The sequence below is a fragment of the Petaurus breviceps genome, unplaced genomic scaffold (assembly GCF_028583685.1).
Source record: "Petaurus breviceps papuanus isolate PSGF00001 unplaced genomic scaffold, PetGlider_PUasm1.0 185, whole genome shotgun sequence".
NCBI lineage: Eukaryota > Metazoa > Chordata > Mammalia > Diprotodontia > Petauridae > Petaurus > Petaurus breviceps.
In genome coordinates this window covers 10323584-10344488 of record NW_027185797.1, presented here as the reverse complement: position 1 = coordinate 10344488, position 20905 = coordinate 10323584, and the positions used below count along the sequence as shown (strand labels likewise).

The 20905-nt window shown below is 40.8% G+C and overlaps 1 long non-coding RNA gene across 1 annotated transcript; it reads left to right on the top strand.

Annotated features, from left to right (window-relative positions):
• Window positions 1-571: 571 nt before the first annotated feature.
• On the top strand, window positions 572-20432 carry LOC138161450 (uncharacterized). Its single transcript, XR_011168362.1, has 3 exons — window positions 572-635; window positions 5832-5890; window positions 19821-20432. It is a non-coding gene; the product is annotated as an uncharacterized lncRNA (long non-coding RNA).
• Window positions 20433-20905: the final 473 nt, after the last annotated feature.

Below are 20905 nucleotides of genomic sequence, written 5' to 3'. Positions count from 1 at the left end.
ACATCAATTCATAGAAGTCTTCCTGTATTTCTCCAAACACATTGTAGTCATCATTTCTCATGGCACAGCAATAACTCAAAGCATTCAAATACCATAAACAATAATAAGAAGAAACTCCTTGAGGGCAGGGACTACTACATTTTTGGTTTTGTGCCCACCCCCAACTTAGTACTTGGCACATAACAGGTGCTCAATAATTGCCAGGTAGGGACTGTGGCAAAGAAGCATGGTAGCCAGAGAGTGACAGACCTTGAATCCAGAACTGGGTTCTCACCTCTGACATTTGCTAGCTATGTGATCAGGTGCAATTCACTTAATCCCTCAGTTTTCTCATCTGTAAAATGAAGATAGCAAAACTTGACATTCTGGACTCTCAGGGTTCTTGTGAGAACTCAATTCAAATCAATAAGCACTGATCAAGTACTGGCTACCTCTAGGCACTGCTGGGGATAAGAGAAAAAAAAGGAACACACCCTGCCCTCAAGGATCTTACATTCTAAGGGGAGAGAGAGAGAAACAGAGGGAGAGGTGTGGCCACAGATAAGTCTCTATACAAGGTAAATACTAAGTTATTTCAGAGGATAGCAGGAGAAGAGTCAACAACTGAGGGAATTAAGAAAGGCTTCCTCTTGGAGGTAGGATCTGAGTGCTGGGGAGGTCTGGATCTAAGATCACATGGGATAAGATCTGTCAGTCATTTTGCAAACCTTTAATACATGATATAAATATCAACTATGATATTATGATGATTATAAGACTTTGCCTGTCTCCTTGACCAAAGCAAGCTTGAAAGCACTTTGCAGTCCCAATAGGAAATATAATGATTGAGACAGCCACTCCAGATACCTACAGCTGGGGTCTCTTTTTATTATAGCCCTGCAGACCTTTTGTTTACTTGCTTTAGGAAAGAAAAAAAAACAATTCAACAACTCAATAGCTTTTTTAATTAGTTAAATGCTATAGTCAAGAGGTCAAATTTTCCAAATTTGGCCCCTGAATAGGCATCTCCCCAGCACTCTGCAGGTACTGACTCATTTCGGTATTTGCTCCGCACTGAGTTTTTCTAAGCCTCACAAGGATAATTACCCAATTCACAATTCGCCCTAATTCATCTGCTCCAGGCTTCTTGAAGGAGCAATGTTACTGGCCCCTCTGTTACACAACAATAAATGGAGTCCGTAGGAGGGGATGGTCTGGGCATAAAGTCACATGGGAAATTCACGGCAATGCAGAGGACTGACTGGACATGGGCAAACTGCCACATCTGTCACTGAATCTTCCTCCTTGTGCTACTTAAGTGGAAACTTGGGACTCTTAAGCAGGGATCTCTCACCAAGGTCTAAAACTGATGACTGATTTTTATCCCTAGAGAACACAACCCAGGCACAGTTTCATATTGAAGCTAAGTTATAGGCCACGTTGAGAAATCTTTTGACTCTCAGACTTTTGTTTGTAAGTAATCACCATGGTAATAACTATAACAGTAATTCACACTGATAAAACACTTTAAGATTTACAAAGCGCCATATGTATGTATATATGTGTGTGTGTTTTTTTTTATTTGAATGTGACAATCCCATGAGATAGGTACAATTTTTTATCCTCACTTTATAGGTGAGGAAAAACTGAGTCAAAGAGAGTTTAAGTGATTTACCTGTGACCACACAGCTATGAAGTGTCAGAGGAAGGATTAAAATTCAAATCCTCTTGGCTTGACATACAATATTCTACACCAGAAATTCTTAATCTGGAGGGTCTGTGAACTTTAAAAAATATATATTTTGACAAATGTATTTCACTATAATTGGTTTCCTTTGTAATCCTTTCGATTTTATTTTATGCATTTAAAAACATTATTTAGGAAAGGGCGCATTGGCTTCAACAAACTGCACAAGGGGTTCATGGCAAAATAAATAAATAGATAGATAAATGAATGAATGGATGAATGAATGATGAATAAATAGATAAAAGGGTTAAGTATCCCTTCACTTTACCATATTACCTCTCGAATGACAGTCCCTTACTATCCTCCCTTTCTTTCCAAGCTCTGTGCCTCTTTCCTCTCTATAATCCCTTGTAGATGATTCAAAGGTTGTATTGAAATCAAAAGCTAATGACTTTGATGCTAGTGCCCCAAACTCATCTAATTTGGGGACCAAAATGTATGGGGCATAAAACAGAAGATGACAGAACAGTTCTTTTCAGGTGCCATGTGGGATAACCTGCACTTTTTTTTTCTAATGATGCAACATCTTTCTAACCCTGGTATGACAGGAGAGTCATCTATCAGCATCTCATCCCACTCACTACATGGACTGGGCTGGTTCTTTAACTTTTTTTTTTTAAAGCAATCGGGGTTAAGTAACTTGCTCAAGGTTACAAGGCCAGTTATTTCTGGGTGTGGTGCTGAGTATCTGAGCCCAGATTTCGATCCAGGTCATCCTGACACTGGAGCCGGTGCTCTTACTCGCTGAGCCACCTGGCGGCCCCTAAGCAATTGGGGTTAAGTAACTTGCTCAAGGTTACACGGCCAGGTGTTTCTAGGTGGGTGCTAAGTGTCTGAGCCCGGGATTCTATCTCCAGGTCTTCTCAACACTGGAGCCAGTGCTCTTACTCGCTGTGCTACCTGGCGCTAGTTCTTTAACTTACAAGGTATTGAAATCATCTTTGAGAATTGATTGGCTCAAGTTATTAAGCCTTCGTATACTGACATGGCTTCCTAGTTCTGTTGATGTTGTGGTGGTGGTGGTTCAGTCATTTTCCAGTCATTTCTAAAACTCTTCATGATCCCATTTGGGGTTACCAGATACCAGATACCAGAGTGGTCTGCCATCTTTCTCCAGCTCATTTGACAGATGAGGAAACTGAGGCAAACAAGGCTAAGTAACTTGTCCAGGATCATACAGTTAGAAAATGTCTGAGGCTAGATTTGAACTCAGGAAGATGAACCTTTCTGACTTCAGGCCCAGTACTCTATCTAATATACTACTAGCTGCCCCCAACTTACTAGTTACTTGAGTATAAAAGAGCTTCAAAGAGTTATAGGAACTCTCAGAGGCTGAACTGGCATGATACCATACTGTCTACACAGATCACAGACTTTTATATTGCTTAAACAAAGCTATCCTGCCATTCCCCCTATCTTCTCCTCTCTATGTGAAACATCTCCAGTTCTATAATTTTTAATGTGGGAAATCTGCAAGCCAAAGTGACCAAAGGAGAGCCATGTTCCATGATTCCATATCAAGTCTCTCCCCATCAACTCCATCTTCTTAAATTCAAAATATAAATTTGCTAAGAGACCCAGCAACAGCACAAGATACTCCCATAGAGTGAAGGTAAACCCAGAGCTCCCTTGTGCTCTAATTTATAGCTGGGATTGGGACTGCAGCTGCTCCGAGTGCTGAATGAAGGAAATGAATAAGACAGGTCATCTCCCATGAAGAGCGGGTGACTGGGATGGCGGCTTTTGGGGATGTGGACAGAGGCAGTCACCATTGGAGTGGAGTGATGTCGAGGAGTGAGGCATGTAAGGGAAACCCCTGTAAATCTACTTCACTGTAGGGGGGTGGGGGCAGGATGAACAAGGAAAATTATTCCTTTTTTCTTAAAACGCTCCTGGAAGTGTCTGGATGCCAAAGGAAAGCCAACTCCAATGGCTCTCAACCCTTATTATTAATGTCATATAGATACATATATATGCACTTAATTTAAAATAACTCCCATGCCCTCCTCCCCTTTGTTATTATTCCTATCCCCACTGAAGCAAGAGCCAAATGGTTTTAGCAGCCTGTGTCGCTAACACTTGCATAATAACTCGAGATCTAACAACCCCTCTATTTATCAAGCAACAATGTTACCAAAAATAACTATATGCATAACTAAAAAGTGGGGGGGGGAGAAAGCAAGAGGAGGGGGAGATTTGTCAATATGTTTTGAAACCTGCAATAAAGAGCTGGTAGGAAAGGTTTAATATTGGGAAATCACTTTCTATGGGGCACTTGTCACAATGTAGAGTCAGAGGAGGGGTGGGGGGCTGTGTAGGTCATTGTGCAGGCTGCTGAGACCACTTGGACAGAGGCCAAGGCTGATAGTTTGGATTGCTGTGGCACCAACATGTGTCGTTGCTGTCTACCAGCACCCTTGGGCTAAGGGGTGGGGATGGGGTGGAAGAGAGAAGTAAAGAGGGAGAGAAAGGAAGGAGAAAGAAAGGGGGGAAAGAAAAGGGAGAAGTGAGGAAGGAGAGGGGGGAGAAGAAGAGAGAAAAAGAAGGAAGAGGGAAGAGAAAGAGAAGGAACAAGGAAGAGGAGGGGGAGAGAGAGAGAGAGAGAGAGAGAGAGAGAGAGAGAGGAATAGAAGGCTGGAAGCAGGCTTCACAGTATAAACTCCATAAACCACTGAAAATCTGTATGTGTGGCATCTGCAGCTGCCCTGAACTGAGCACCAGGCTAAGCCGTGATCTATGCCCTTGGTGTGTGGGGAGCCCTCCTCGCACTCTTGGATGCTCCCTGGAGTCCCAGTGGGGGAATGTCTGCAGGTTCATCAGAGGGGACTGGCAGTGTCCTACACACACACACACACACACACACACACACACACACACACACACACACACCACTGGCTGGCCAGGCTGAGCTGTGTGCTTTGTGGGACATTCCTGGGGGTAAAATAGGAGATTGAGAGGAGGGGTGGAGAAGGGAGCAGCTCTGTAGGAAAGCCCTCTCCACCGTGAGGCTTGCCCAGCACCATAACCCCCATGGAACTGATGCATCTCAAGAATGTGTTGTCTCAGGGCATCTCCGGCCGCAGGGTCTGCATGAGGGGGGAGCCCTGCAGTGGGTAGCCCTTCTCTGCCTTTCCAGGTACAGCTTCACTGATTTTTATCTCAGCTTGGAACACAGAGTGTGCTCTGATACTAATACTGATAAAGGCATAAAGGCTGATGCCATCTGCCATGGCAACTATCAAGATGGCAGCTGCTTTTCATCAGCTTTATCTGAACTTTGCATTAATGGGAATTCAGACACTGTGGGTGCGTTTTCCAAAAGGACATTAAAATGATCGCACTCTTCTGAATAGAACCAATTCGTCAAATATCAACCTAGGACCATCTTCTTCATCTCTCTGCTAAGAGAAACAGGGGAGGGAAGTAGGAATAAAAAACTGTGTATTGATTTTTTAAAATATATTTTCATCCAGGGTGGGCTCTCAGTCTCTGTTGAGCCATCTCTGCCTTTCTCCAGGGTTGGCAGTGGTACCAGCATTCTCAGGGGCTTCCACTGGAGCAGGAGCTGGGAGACTAGAATCCCGGGAGCCTCCAGCTTTGAATCCCTGGGCTAGCCCTTTTGCCACAAATGGGATTCAAATGTGCAGTCTCTCAGGGCAGTACAATTGACAAAACAGCATGAGTGTTGCCGGCCTACCGCAGGTAATAACAGAGGCATTTTTCAAAAGAAGAAATCATATTCTAGGAGGCACTGCTCAGGGTTGGGTGTTTTTCCCTTTTTTTCTCCTCTTTTTTCCTCCTTTTCTTCTTCCTTTTTTTTTTTTGTCTAAGCAACAGTTTCCAGCAGGTATACCTTCCCCTCCCTCATTAGCCTGGGTGGAACATGACAATTTGCTGCAGAAAAGATGCTAATTACAGCATCGGGCTTAGCAGTGTTGGCTAGGAAAACGTATATAAGAAGTATAAATATGAGCTGGTAATAGCATGCTATATCCTTGACGCGGTTACGTGGCTCCAGATTACGATATATTGTTCTCCAGAAGGTGGTTTTTCTGTGTGTGTTTTTCCCCTTTACTAATTAAATCTATATTTTATTTATTTATAGGTGAAAGTTAGTCTGGTCCTCTTCTCCTAATGAAATATTTTGGAGTTTCAAAGATACAGGTAGGCATCTATTTGTGTTCACATAGATGTGGTATGGATGCAGAAAATGGCAGAGAGAAAGGCAGGGGGGAGAGACAGTGACAGAGACAGAGAGAGACAGAGACAGAGAGAGAGACAGACAGACAGAGAGAACACAAAGAAAATAATGTGGTTCACGTATTATATGCATGTAGTAAATACATGGTTAGCAAAGACAATATTCATTATCTTGAATCTTTACAAATGCTGGAAAGCCCCAAATACAAATTGTTACCAGGGATTGAGGGATAGGGTGGGATACACTTTGGAAATACATATATGTGTGCATACATATATTAATACACACATTTGCATTGTATATTAATGCATGTATTTTTAAAAGAGACTGAACATAGGAAAATAAAAACCAGTGACAGTTGATAGGGAAGGATAACAGGTGAACATCATGGAAAGGCCATTAGCTTTTTAGGTTTGTTTTTTAATGAAACTTGAGCTAAATTCAATGACCCTCATCTGTCTTGGGGTCTCTTAAAAGACATTGCAGAAAGTGTGCTGAGTCAGCACGGTATGTCCAGCTTGGGACAACCCCCAATTGAACACAAGAGAGAAAGAGAGCCCTGAGAAAATACTTGACTTTCTGATCAATACCAATTGGAGTGGCCTTCCCCTTTCCCATATATACCCACTTTGATCCCAGCTATCTGAGATGTCTCTTCCTTCTATATTTTTTTAAATCAACAATCTAGTGAAAAAAGAGCTGACATTTTCTGTGTTGATCCACACAAGATATTTAGAAGAGTGAAACATTGGTTTGTCATACAAGGAAAGGCACCGTGTGTGTGTGTGTGTGTGTGTGTGTGTTATCTCTTTGACTGTCTAGAGAGGCAGCCAGCTGGTTGTAGGAGATAGAGGATGGGCCTTTGAGGTCCTCTACCTACTAGGTCAAGAAGACCTGGCACATACCAGCTGTGTCACCATGAGAAAGTCACTTGACCTCATGATAACTGATCTGCACCAGTAAAGGGAGTTTCCATATCAAGAATTATCTCTTCTTTTTGAGAGTGATGCTTTTGGCCTGAGATTTTAGGGTTACAGGTAATTCCCAGCATGGAACTGCCTCCATCTAGATAAAATCATATTCTTAAATGGTGGTATGAAGTCATCAATTTGGGAATTCCCTTCAAAGATGCAAATTGAAACTCATCTATGTCTGTGAAAGTCTTGTTCATGTCTTACCATGGGTTTAACACAGGGAGAATGCTAGGAAGGGCAAAGGCCTTCCTTGGTTTCTTCTAACACTTTGAGGGCACCAATAGAGCACTCTGGCTGTCCGCCAGTCATCCTTCCCCCTTGTCACATGACCACCCATCTTCTCTTACTAGCATTCATTTCACTGATGACAGTCTTCAGTCCAGATCTTCTTCCAACTTCCTTTTGGTTATATGTTGCAATCTGCTCATATGTGCCATGTACCTCTCCATTGCCTTCTGTGGAGTAATTTATTTTTAATTCTTTGGAAACTGTTGCACCCCCATCTTTCTGTCATACCACACAAAAGAAAAGGTTGGTGTTCAAAAGATGGGCCTTTGCTTCCATGAGAAGTTTAGTGTCTTTAAAGGAGTTTTACAATTTCCTAAAGGGAATCCAGTCTGTTTTTCAGCTCTTACTCATCTCTGGACCCAACCCATTGTCCATCTGTATTGTCTGTCTCAGATGTCTATGTGTGTACACATATACACATAAATTTTAGATTCAAATGCATGCCAACTCATTGTCTATCTGTACTGTTTCATACACACACACACACACACACACACACACACATATATGTATATATATATATATATATATATGTAAAATTTTGATTGCCCATCTTAAAGCATGAATTTAGATGGGGAGGGAAGGGAAATAGATTTTTTTTCCCATCTAAATACATACTGTAAAATGGGCAATCAAAACTCTTCATCCACTTGATTTTTCTCATGTAGATAGTCAGCTCAAACTACTTTTGAATGATGATTACTGATCTCTTCAAGGAGGGTCCAAGGTGTTCTGGTTCTTGATGTCATAAGCACAATGTTATCTCCAAGCAGAAACATCTGCAAGATCTTACCATTCTCAGGGAAACCTTCTTCAACTTGGACACTGATGGATCTCCTCTATCACAGTGGCAAACAGCTTTGACAATTATGCATCTACCTTATTTAAACATTGAATGCTTCCTCTTGCTTTTACATATTTCAGGAAATCTTGAATAATTTTGTTGGATGGATGGGGAGCTTGGAGTGGCATTTTCTTTGATGTATCAAATGTGTTTTCCGTAATCAATAATTATAAGCACAATGCAAATGTAAGAACGAGAGCATAAGATTATTCTCAATATCTTTTGGTCAATTGTGAGATAACAGAGATGTAGACAATTGTTAACTATTGCTTATAAAATCATGCTTGTTATTTACTAACAGGATGTTCTTGATTATTGTGTAGTTGACTTTCATAACAATTTTGTATAGGTGGGGGAAGTTTTCTCAGTTTCTTTTTTTTTTTTTTTTGCATAAGTAAAGTCTGAGTATTTTCCTTTCCTTTGGTATCTTCCTCTCTTTATCAACTCCTCAACATGTTCACAATTGTGTCTTCTCCAGAATATATTGCTTTGGTCTAATTCAGCTGCTTTTGCTGTATTTTTCTCATTAGTGTTATTTCTGCTCTCTCTATCTATCTATCTCACACACATACTAGCACAGGTACATATGTGCACATTTCTGGGACTATAATGTTAGGGTTCATGTTAATTATAATATCCTTGATTATGATAATTGTTATAATAATCTTTACATATCCTTTCCATTCTTCCTCTCTATGTTGTCCTTCCATTCCATATCCTTAAATATCCCAGGTATGACTTTGCTTAATTGGTTTTCTTGATAAACTTTCTTTAAGCTGGTTTTACCTTCTTCTGATTTTCTACTTTATCAGAAAATGTGCTCATAATTATCCTGCATAAGATTTTACAAATGAGTTTATATTCTAAACTTAAATTGTTTTTGGTCACAATCTCTCTTTAGTTGGAAAATAAATCAAATATTTGCTGATTAATACACTCACTGTGTTCTTTTGATTTTCTTATTGCAGCAATGAATTTACACTTCTGTATAAAATTATCATAATTAGCTTCAATGTCATTTCTGTTGTCAGTTTCCCATTTCTAAATAGCTCAGAAATAAGTTGTTTCAATTTATAGCAGAGTTTTGATTTTTGAGTTTTTTCATCATTAGTCTTCTTTTTCATTTTTATTAATTTTGTTCTTTGTTCTAAGAACTTTGTAGTCTCACTATACACAGATAGCTGATTCGGAGATAATTCCCACATTAATAACGTCTCTTTTTCTCTGTCCTAAAATATAATCTATTTCATTTTTTGGCAATATTATTTGATGCTCTCCCACCTCTTAGTTTCCCAAGCAAAATTCATATCAATTCCCACCTTCTGCAGGAAGATTTTCCCAGTCTCCCCAGCTTCTTCCCTCTGAAGCTATCTTCCATACACTATGTAGATATCTTGTATGCACTTGATAATTTATTTGTTGCCTCCTTTATTACAATGTGAGCTCCTTGAGTGAGGAGGCTGTTTTGGCCTTTCTTGGTAACCCTCGTGTTTAAACACAGGGCCTGGCAAGATATGGATCTGGTTTCTATGTGCCTAACAATTCTTTTCTTGAAGCAAATTTTTGTGATATAAAGGCAGGAGACCTCTATGTAGTCTACAAGACTTTGGCCACTTTTAAGTCCTTTTCCCTGAATTTGATTTCCCATATATTTTTACCATTCTCACCTTTCTCATCTTTATATTAAGCATGTGTTAATTTATCTTGAAGAATCTTTATGGATATTCTTTTCCTTTTCATCCTCAGCAATAAATGTTTTTAAAAATTTGCAATTATTTTCATGGTGGTCTTTTTGCAAAGACTTATCAATGCTGTAATGTGATATGACCAGCTACCCTAGGAATTAATTTTTATTATTTCTTATCATCTTTGGACATATGATATCCACCAACTTTGCCAACTCCTTATACTGCTTCTTCAATGAGCAGCTATCTTTCCATTTAACTACAGATTCTATATTCCTTTTTCTTTCATTTACAACAAATGCAAGGAATTGGTTGGGGAGGATTTGATTCCCTGTCCCCAGCCCAGGTCAGATGACTAGTTATAGGATGTAGTCACAGATGATGAGTTATTGACAGAATGGATATGACTATCCCTTTATGACTCATAAAAACCTCTCTGATTGATTCAAAAAAGGCAAATTAATTGACTGGACAACAAAAATGACAAGTGTTAATTTAGTATCTTTAAACATTTAATCAGTGGGAAAACACATAATTTCAAGAGTTTGGCCATTTGGGTGAGTTGGAGAGAAAAAGAGCCAATAGTGAAGATGGCGGAGTAGAAGCACGACCTTCCCGCTGCTCCAGCTCCCACCTTCCCCAATCCTTGTAAAAAGGGGACTCTAAACAAACTTTGGAGCTGCAGAACCCACAAAATGACACAGAGAAGCTAACCTCCCACGGAGGACAGCCCAGCAGGCCGGCAGCTGAGCCAACCCCAAGCTGAGGCTTTAGCCCCAGGGCAGGCCTGACCAGCTGCCAGCCAGAGGGACTCCAGATCAGCAGCAGCTGTGGACATTTCCAGATTTATCAACACATAGATGTGAAGGACAAAGTGAGAGGTCAATGCAGTCTGGACTTTGGGACCCAGTAAGTGGGAGTGCGTGTGGCTTCTGCCCCCAGGGCGAGAAGCCGCTGAGACCCAGGAACAGCCAGCCAGTGCCATGTGGCAGCTTCAGCTCTTGGCCTGCAGAGTGTAGGGGGACCAAGCACCAGTCTGAAGGGTAATCGCTCTTGCTTTAACCTGCTTGGATCTGGATTGCAGTCTAGGGTGGAGGTCCTAGGGTGTGTGTCCAGCTTGCCAGAGCATGTGGAGGCCTCAGACAGGGCACCCATCTAATACCTCCAGCAGCTGAGAAAACCCCAGCGTTTGGGACAAAATCTCCCCTGTCTGGTGGCGGAGTCCTACTGTGGCAAAAAGCCCAGGGGTCAAGTGACTGAGGGGTGACATGACCAGGCAAAGGAAACAAAGCAGACAGAAGATTCCAACATTAGACTCCTATTTTGGGGACAAAAAAGAGGAAAGCATGGAACAGGAAGAAGACAGTGAAGTCAGAACTCCTGCACCAAAAGCTTCAAAGGAAAATACAAGGTGGTTACAGGCCATAGAGGACCTTAAGAAGCAGATAAGAGAAGTGGAGGAAAAATTGGGAAGAGAAATGAGAATGATGCAAGGAAATTACAAATGAGAGTCAACAACCTGACTGAGGAAAATAACACCTTAAAAAATAGACTAACTCAAAAGGCAAAAGAGGCTCAAAAAGGCAATAAGGAGAAGAATGCCTTGAAAAGTCAAATTTGCAAGATGGAAAAAGAATCTCAAAAGCTCAATGAGGAGAATCATTGCTTCAGAATTAGATTGGAGCAAATGGAAGCTAATGACTTTATGAGAAATCAAGATGCTGTTAAACAGATCCAAACAAATGAAAGAATAGAAGGCACGGTGAAATATCTCATGGGAAAAACCACTGCCCTGGAAAATAGATCCAGGAGAGATCATTTAAAAATTATTGGACTCCCTGAAAGCCATGATCAAAGTAAGAACCTAGAAATCATCCTCCAGGAAGTTCTCAAAGAAAACTGCCCTGATGTTTTAGAACCAGAGGGCAAAAGAGAGGTTGAAAGAATCCACCTATCACCTCCTGAAAAAGATCCCAAAAAGAAAACTCCTAGGAATATTATAGCCAGGTTCTGGAATTCCTAGATTAAGGAGAGAATATTACAAGCAGCCAGGAAGAAACAATTTTAATATTGTGGAAACACAATCAGGATAACCCAGGATCTGGCAGCTTCTACACTGAGGGATCGAAGGGCTTGGAATATGATATTCCAGACGTCAAAGGAGCTGGGATTAAAACCAAGGGTCACCTACCCAGCAAAACTGAGTATCATGTTTCAGGGGAAAATAAGGTCATTCAGTGGAATAGAGGATTTTCAAGCATTCTTGCTGAAAAAAAGAGTTGAATAGAAAAATTTGACATTCAGATACAAGAAGCAAGAGAAGCATGGGGAGTTAAACAGGGAAAAGAAATCATAAGGAACTTACCAAAGTTGAACTATTAACATTCCTACATGGAAAAAAAATAATTGCAACTTATGAAATTTTCTCAGTAGTTGAAGGGATTAGAAATATATATATATATATATATATATATATATATACATATATATATATATATATAAGGGCATATGGGCATATGAATATATATGTGAATGTGTGTATATATGTTTACAGGTATACATAGATAGAGGGCACAGGACCAATTTAACAGGAAGGGATGATACTTAAAAGGTGAAATTAAGAGGTGAGAGAGGAATATAATGAGAGGAGATGGGGAGAGACAGAATGGCGTTAACTATCTCATATAGAAGAGGCAAGGGAAAATGGTTACAATGGAGGGGAAGAATAGGAAGGCAAAAGGGAATGGGTTAACCTTATTCCCATTGAATTTGGCTTGAGGAGGGAATGAAATACACATTAAATAGGGTATCTCACCCTACAGGAGAGTAGGGGACGAAGGGGATAAAAGGGGGGATGGTGGAAGGGAAGGCAGGCTGGAGGGGAGGGAAGTTGGAAGCACCCACTTTTGAAAAGATAAGGGATCAAAGTAGAGAATAGAACAAGTGGGAAGTGGGATAGGAGGGAAGGAAATATAGTCAGTCTTTTACAATATATCTACTATGTTATTGTTTTGCATTAGCCACACATGTACAACCTATACTGAGCTGCTTATCTTCCCAGTAAGGGTAGGTGACAAGGGAGGAAGGGAATGAATCTGGAATTCAAAGTTTTAAAATCAAATACTCAAATATATACCATTATTAATACTATTTTCCAAGTAATTGGGTAATAAGATATACAGGCACTGGGGCATAGAGATCCACTGGAAAAGTTGAAATGGGCTTGGAGGAGGGGATATCCTGTAGGACTGCTATTTTGGTGTAGTAGGTAGGGGGAAAACGTGGAGAAAATTTGTAACTCAAAATCTGGCATAAATGAATGATGTAAATCAGAAGTTAATAAAGCATTTGAAAAATTTAAAAAATGAGCCAATAGTTAGAGAAGAACCTAGCTACTCACTGTAAGGGACAGTGGGCAACAATGAAGTTACTTACCCAAGAGAAGGTATCATAGCTGTCAGAGAGTTGTTTCAGTAAAGTTCAAGGCACAGGGGAGGATGACACACAGATTTAGAGAGACAGCCACTAAAGGCACTGTACTAAGTACTTTACAAAAATTATCTCATTTTATCCTCACAACAACTCTGTGAGGTAAATGTAATTGTTATGTTCATTTTACAATAGAGAAAACTGAGGCAGAGGTTAAGAGACTCTCCAAAGGTCGCACAGCTAGTTAGTGAGTGTCTGAGGCTGTATTTGAACTCAGGTCTTCCTGACTCCAGGACAAGCACTCTAACCACCACCACCTAACTGCCCTAGAAATCAAATTAAAATTTAGAGGTGGTCTAAAAACTGTGTGATTCTTAGCACCTTCTGCCTCCTTTTCTGATTCTCTGCCACTGTCATTTTATATTTTTCTTTGTTTCTTGGGTTACCATAGCCAAAATGTTCATTACAAATGGCCAGCCTACTGATGAAGGGTCTCTCTGTGATAACTGGGCAGTCCATCAGAAAGCAAACTCAGTCTGTTGCTGGGATTGTATTCAAACAGAGCCTTTACAACATGGAAGAACCTGGCATGAGTTTCTCAGGTTCACCTCCACACCACATTGAGGCATCAGAGTAGGACTTTGTGGAGTCTATGGATCAGGAGCTGAATCTCCATCCAATAACTATATAGATATGTCCATGGAGAGATCCTATATGAAGATGGAGATCAACAAACAGCTAAATAGATGAATACCTAAATACAGCTGTTTATCTCTTAGGTCGGGGCAGGTTGGTGGTATAGCAGATAGAATGCTGGGCCTGAAGTCAGGTAGACCTGAGTTCAAATCTATACTTGGACATGTACAAGTTGTGTGACTTTGGCCAAGTCACTTAACTTTGTTTGCCTCAGTTTCCTCATCTTTAATATGAGCTGGAGAAGGAAATGGCAAAGCAGTCCAGTAGCTTTGCCAAAAACAAAAACAAATGGGTTCACAAAGAGTTGGACATGACTGAACAACTAAACAACAACAACCTGTTGTCATGAGGACTGAAGAAAATTAGAAATTCTTTTTCTAAGGATAAATTTCAAGGAGCGTTGTGTCATGTCGAAATCTCCCTGCCTTGCCTGTACTGATGGCACATTAGTGAAGGCCGCCTTCCACTTGGGCCTTACCTAGTGTGTGGGGCCAGCCAAGCCTCCATGGCAATTATGGGGGGGGGGAGGACAGAAGAGTTCAGGTGGTATTACTTTGCAGTGTAAACATGTTCCTGAAAAGTTCACAAGGTCATAGGATCATAGACAAGACACCCAAAAGAGGGTCCCAAGGGACCCTGAAAAGTCATCTAGTCCACCCCTCTCATTTCATAGATGAGAAAATTGAGGCCCAGAGATGTCAGCTAACTTACCCAAAATCACATGGGTAATAATGAGCAGAACCAGGATTTTACCTCAGTGATTTCTCATGCACACACTGCTTCACATTCTAAAAGAAACCAGAGTGCTTACTATCAGAGGGGCTCTGGTGTTGTAGATACTTTTTAAAATGAAGAATCTTGTTTGCAATTATTTATACTTTAAAAAATTATTTATAATCATAACAACCAATTGTTTATAAAACTAAAAATAAATCTCCCCTAGTATATCATTTGGGAGGCAGAAAATATAGTGGAAGGAGAATTAGATTTGCAGCAAGAAGACTTGAGTTCAAATTCTGTCTCTACCTAGCCTGTTCTTTTACTCTCAACCCTACTAGCTCACGGGAAATAAGTGTATTTTCACAGCACCAGTTGTATATGCATATCTGCGAAAGAGATAGAGACAAACAAAGAGAGAAAGAAAGATAGAGATGAAGAGACAGAGAGAGAAGAGAAACAGAGACAGACAGACAGTGAGAGAGAGAGCACACAAAGGGTGCAGATCCTTCCAAGGTTTCAGACCTGGTAGATCACAATGACAATGGAAGGCATGGAGTAGGAAGGAGCAGTAGGCAGGAGGAATTGCAACCTGGCCTTGGAAATATAAGAAATAAGAGTGTGAGCCCTACAGCTGTGGAATGCAGGTCAAAGCCAATTATCACACTCTAATGGAGGGGGGCCAGTGGTGAGTCTCCATTTGGAATGCAGTGAGAGCAGTTCTACAAGACTGATCGCATTAATATGAAAAGAATATTATCGAAATCAAGAAGGTACAACAGAGGGCAGCCAGAATGATACAAGGACTCAAGGACCTTAATTATTTAAAAAGGTTGGAAACACATTTGCTTTACATTCCTGTGTAAAGAATAAAATAGAAAGGGAATTTGCTGAGAACTCTCCCAATTTCTAGATAGCCAAGTGGAGGGGATTTACAAGGACTAACCACAGAAGACAAGAAGAAGGGCATGTACCCAAGCCCAGAAAAAACAGGGTATTAGAGGAGTTTAAGTAAGCTCTCTTTACAAAGAAAGGAGTGAATTTATGGTTCAAGCCACCAAACCAGTTCTCATTGCTAATACATATATTCTGTACATATGTGTATTTATGCAAATACTATATATTTTTTAAGGAGACAAGTATTACAAAGGAAAGTAATTATGGGGTAGACTACTGAAGAGTCAAGTAGATTTAGGGAGATTTCCTATCCTAAAATTTCCTGTGTTCTGTAACACTTCCATGTAATTTTCAGTGTTTGGAGTGCCCATTGGTAAAAGAGACTAAATACTAAAATAGAATCACACAATGGCAGGATCTCAGCACTAAAAGAAACCTCAGAGACTGACTAGTCTAACCCACACCTGAAGAAGAATCCTCTACTCTGGACCCAAGTGATCATCCAACCTTTGTTTGAAGACCTCTGGATGGTCTACATCCCAAGGCAGCCCATTTCACTTTTGGGGAGAGGTTGGGAAGAGTTCCCTAAATCGAGCTGAAATTGGACTCTCTGGGGCCAAGCATAATAACTTTAATCCCTCTTCTGCATTACAGTTCTCTACTTTAAGACAGATGCTGTTATTGCTGCTACCACATCAGCCCAACCCTCCCCAAGTATTCTCTCCAAACTAAATACCTAAAATGATATTCAAGAAGAACTAGCAGAAAAAGTGATCTCTGATCTGGGTATCTTAAAATACTTTTTTTGAAGCCTAGGATGCCCAAAACCCTGCAAAGCTCATGTGTTCCACTGGAGGCTCATCCATCTACTGGTCCATCAGGTGATAATGCTTTTAAAGAAGACTATGACACATAATAGATCAGTGAGTGATGGAACAGCTTCATGGAAGATTTGCAAAACTTGAGTTCACCCTAGAAGGATGGGAAGAATGGCATCGTAGGAAGCATCAGTCAGGGCAGGCTCATGTCCTTAAGGCTTTGGAACTTGCCAAAGGTCATTGAGCCCAGTCTCCTCATTTTTAAAGATAAGCCCATCCATGGTGGGCTTCAGTTCCTAGGGCTCTTGCTGGCCATTTCCTAGGAATGTGCCCTCTCCTCTCCTCCACCTTGTAGGATCCCTTGCCTCCTGCAAGACTCAGCTGAAGCACCGCCTCCTACAACAAGCCCTTCTTGTTTTCCCCAGCTGCTAGTTATCACCCTCCCTAAACTACATTGTATTTATTCTGTATCCAAAGTCTCCTCAATTAAAATAGATTCTCTCTGGGGAGAGGGATTGTTTCATTTTTGCTTTTGTATCTCCAGTATGTAGCACAGTAAGGGTAGGTGATACTGTGAGTGACACATAGTAGGTGGTTAACAAATTCCTAGAGATTTATTGAAGAAACTGAGGCTCATAGAAAGGAAATGACTTGCCCATAGTAGGTAGTGTCATGGGTGGGATTTGAATCTGATCATGTGTCCCAAGAACCGGACGTTCGTCACTGTCCCTTACTACCTTTTCTTCACAAATGGAAATATACAAGCATTGTAAATGACAGTAACAGCCTCCATTGGTCAGTGACAAGCAGAAACTGACAAGCATAATCAGCACATTCTGGTAGGGCAGATAGATGTTCATTGAGTGTCTACTTTAGACAATATAAAAGTGACATATATACTACATATAAACATGCACATATACACTCCCACAGAGTAACACACACACACACACACATCCCACAGTATGATTGATCTTGGTCCCAGAAAACAAATGAGAGAACACACTTCTCTCATCTTGGTAGAGAGGTGGAGGACAAAGGGGGCTGAAGGTGGTATATTCTGTCAGACATGGCCACTGTATCAGGCACTTTTCTTAATTGTTTTTTATTTTGATACAAGGGTCTTACAGGGTTAGAGACTATATCAGGGAAAACCTATAACAGCAACATGAATTTTAAAAACTTTATAGATGTTTTATTTGATACCTTACTATACTACAGTCTTGATTATTCTATCAAATCATGTCTTCCATGTGAGTACAGGGTCGGGAAAGGAAACATAATAGGGGGAAGAGGGCAGCAGAGGACCCCAGCTCCACGGTGAGAGTGCTTCACCTAATATTATTAGAGAAACAGAAGTATGAATCTCCCTGACCATACTACTGTTGCTACTGCTGCTGCTGCTACTACTATTACTACTACTGCTGCTGCTGCTGCTACCACCGGCAGCACCACTAACACTACCACTATAATAATAGTAGGGGTTAGTAGAGATTGACTGAAAAGGGGCAGGGGCAGCTGGCAATTTTTGTCCTACTTCCAACCATCAAACAAAATTTCTCTATTCCTCACATGTATCTACACCCACCCCCCAATATACTTAGTGTCCTCCACTCCCTCCCTTCCTATCATAACCCTCTATCTCCAAATTGATTTCCCATCTGATGGATAATGATGGACTAGGGATATGTACCTCCTTCTTCACAAGCCCCATCATATGGAAAAAAAATTGTCCTTAGCAAACTTTCATACACTTTCAAAATGATGAAGAAACATTTCATCAGAAATGAGCACATCATATCAAGTTCAGAACTGTGATGGAGTATCTCTTCACAGGTATTTGCCTAAACCAAGCCCTAAACGGGGTGAAATATTTTGGTACCCTAGATCTGGCAACATTTTGGGGGGAGGATAGAAGAGGAATGGAACAGACATTTAGGGAGCAGAAGAGAGGGTGGGGGAGAAGGGTAAATTGGTTTGGACTCTGACTGGGGAGAGGGAAGCAGACAGCTTGCACCTGCATGTCTTCCCTTCCTAACATGAAAACATTCAAAATGGGGAACAGCAGGGAGGGTGGATATTTCAGTCAGTGATTGATAAAATGATTTAATAAAAATAGTCCCCTCCTCTCCTTAGTTTGCATATCCCACTCTCTTCTTCAAAGTTCAATCACCAGTGAATCACATCCTGAATCAAAGGGGGAGAGATCCTTGGTGCATATGCCGATGAAAATGAATTTGTCTTTTTGTGGGGGTTTTCTGCTAGCTGGATTTTTTTAGATGTTATTTTCCTTAGTTTTCTCTTTTATTATTAATTTAGAACTTGATATACCTTTATTTTGCAACCCCAAATGGTTTGTGTACATCATTCATGAATCAGTCATGAATGAGAATTCCAAGAAGTGTCTCCAAAGTATTATTATTGTATTTTTAGGTAATTTAAAATTGAGGACCACCTCCAATCATCCTGATCTATATCTGGCCACTGGACCCAGATGACTTTGGAGGAGAAAGTAAGGCTGGTGACTTAGCACAGCCTTCCCTCTCTTAAATCCAATTCAGTTGTATATCATGGCATCACCTCACTGATGTCATGCTCCTCTTCAAGAATGAAAAACAAAACAATTTCAAATTAATCAAATAAATATGTCTAGTGGTTTTGCCAGATGAAAAGACAGCTCCTGAAATACCTCCCATTTATGTAACTTGCTTTCCTCACAATAACCTTAGAGAGAAAGTTTTCTGACTCTTTACTATCCCTTTTTACAGATGGAAAAATTGAGGCTCAAAGTGGTGACCTGATTTGCTATATGATCATGTAGGCAGGAAATATCAGCATGATCTAGTGGCCAGAGAAGTGAATGTGATGACAGAAAGATTTCAGTTCAAATCCTGAGGCTAGTTCTGGGAACTTTCTGACCATGGGCAAGTTGCTTAACTCACTTATCTCATCTTCAAAATGAGAATACCAACACTTACCTCTCCTACCTCATAGGGTTGGTGTGTGCCTCTAAAAAGATGAGGTTTGCAAAATATATTGCAAACTTGAAAATGCTATAAAAATGCCAACAGTGTTCATTTTTCTTATGTGAGGCAATATGGTATGATGGTTGTCAGTTCCAGAACCAATAAGCTCTGGGTTCAAGTGTTGCCTTGAGCACATGCTGACCATGTGATCCTGAGCAAATCCCTTAGCCTCTACTGTAGTTCTCTAATAGTAAGAGCCCCAGAATAGTTCGCAATTTGCTTTGGTAGAGGGAATTTCCTCACCAAGGATTTCCCTTACAATGATGAAATCAAAGGTCTAGACCAAGAAAGGGAATTATAGCTGGTGAAGCTGGAACCTGAAGTCAGGTCTTCCCACTCCAAATCTAATACACTAGCCTTTCACTATATCACTCTAAAGGATGAGACCAAAACAACACAGGATATTCCACCTTAACCATCAAGTGAATTCCATAGATCTCCAGATGGGAAAATACAGTTATGTTACTGACCCTGGACTAGCCAACTTCTCATTTTCTTTGATTTATTTTTTTTCTTCAGAACTTATGATTTCATCAGTCAACAAGCATTGATTAAGCACCTATTATGTACCAGACATATCAGTGTGAAGAACTCCCTGTGAGCAAACCCCCTCCACAGATACAGATCAGCCTCTTCTCTAGAGTCTCAGAGAAGAAGATACCCAGCACCTGTGTGTGTCTGAGAACACAGGTCTTCCTGACTCCAAGGCTGGCACTCTGTCCACTACTCCAAGCTGATCAGTAATCATTCCTTTAAGCCTAAAAGGGGAGTTCTTTGTGCCTGTACACTCTGGTGATGATCAGGATTCAAATTCATAGACAGACTCCTGCGGAAATACTTCCAGACTAAGAAGGCAAACATCTGTGACCCAACTGCAATTGCTAAGGGGACCCATTGTAACAACACAAAGCTGAATGGCATTTTGACAATAAAAGTCCCAGTGCCTTTGTCCATATCAAGTGACTTGGTTAAAATTCCACTGCAGGCTCCTCAGTTGTTTCTTGTGACCAGTCCCAACACAACCAAACCATCTAAGACTGGTTTTCAACACTCTTAGCAGACACTGCCCATTGGTCAGTTCAGCAGAATGGATAGGCAGACAAAAAGCATTTATTAAGTGCTTTCTATGTGCCAGGCATTGTGCTAAGCTTTAGAGAGTGAAAGGATTAGGGAAGATGGGGATTGGATGAGAAATCAGCACGGAGGGGGGGGGAGGCCAAGAGAGAAGGCAGGGATATTTTAAAGGGCTCTGCATTCCTGAACAGCTCCTTGCCCTGCAACTAAGGGAAACCGTGGGTCCAAAAAAAAAAAAAAAGGCAGAAGAAAAGTAAGAGAGCAGGAGACAGTGGACTGTGTTTCTGAGAGTAATTGAATCAAGGGGTAGTCTAGGTGACATCACATTTTCAAAAGAAGAAACACTTCTTCAGTGGCATTCCTGGAGTAGACAGACCAATGAGCTAGGACTCAGCAGTCCATCACACTAACTACCATAGCTTCAGCAAGGAGACAGACAGACAGAGATACAGAGAGACAGACGCAGACAGACAGACAGACAGAGAGAAGGGGGAGAGAGACAGAGAAAGGGGGAAAGAAAAAGGAGAGAG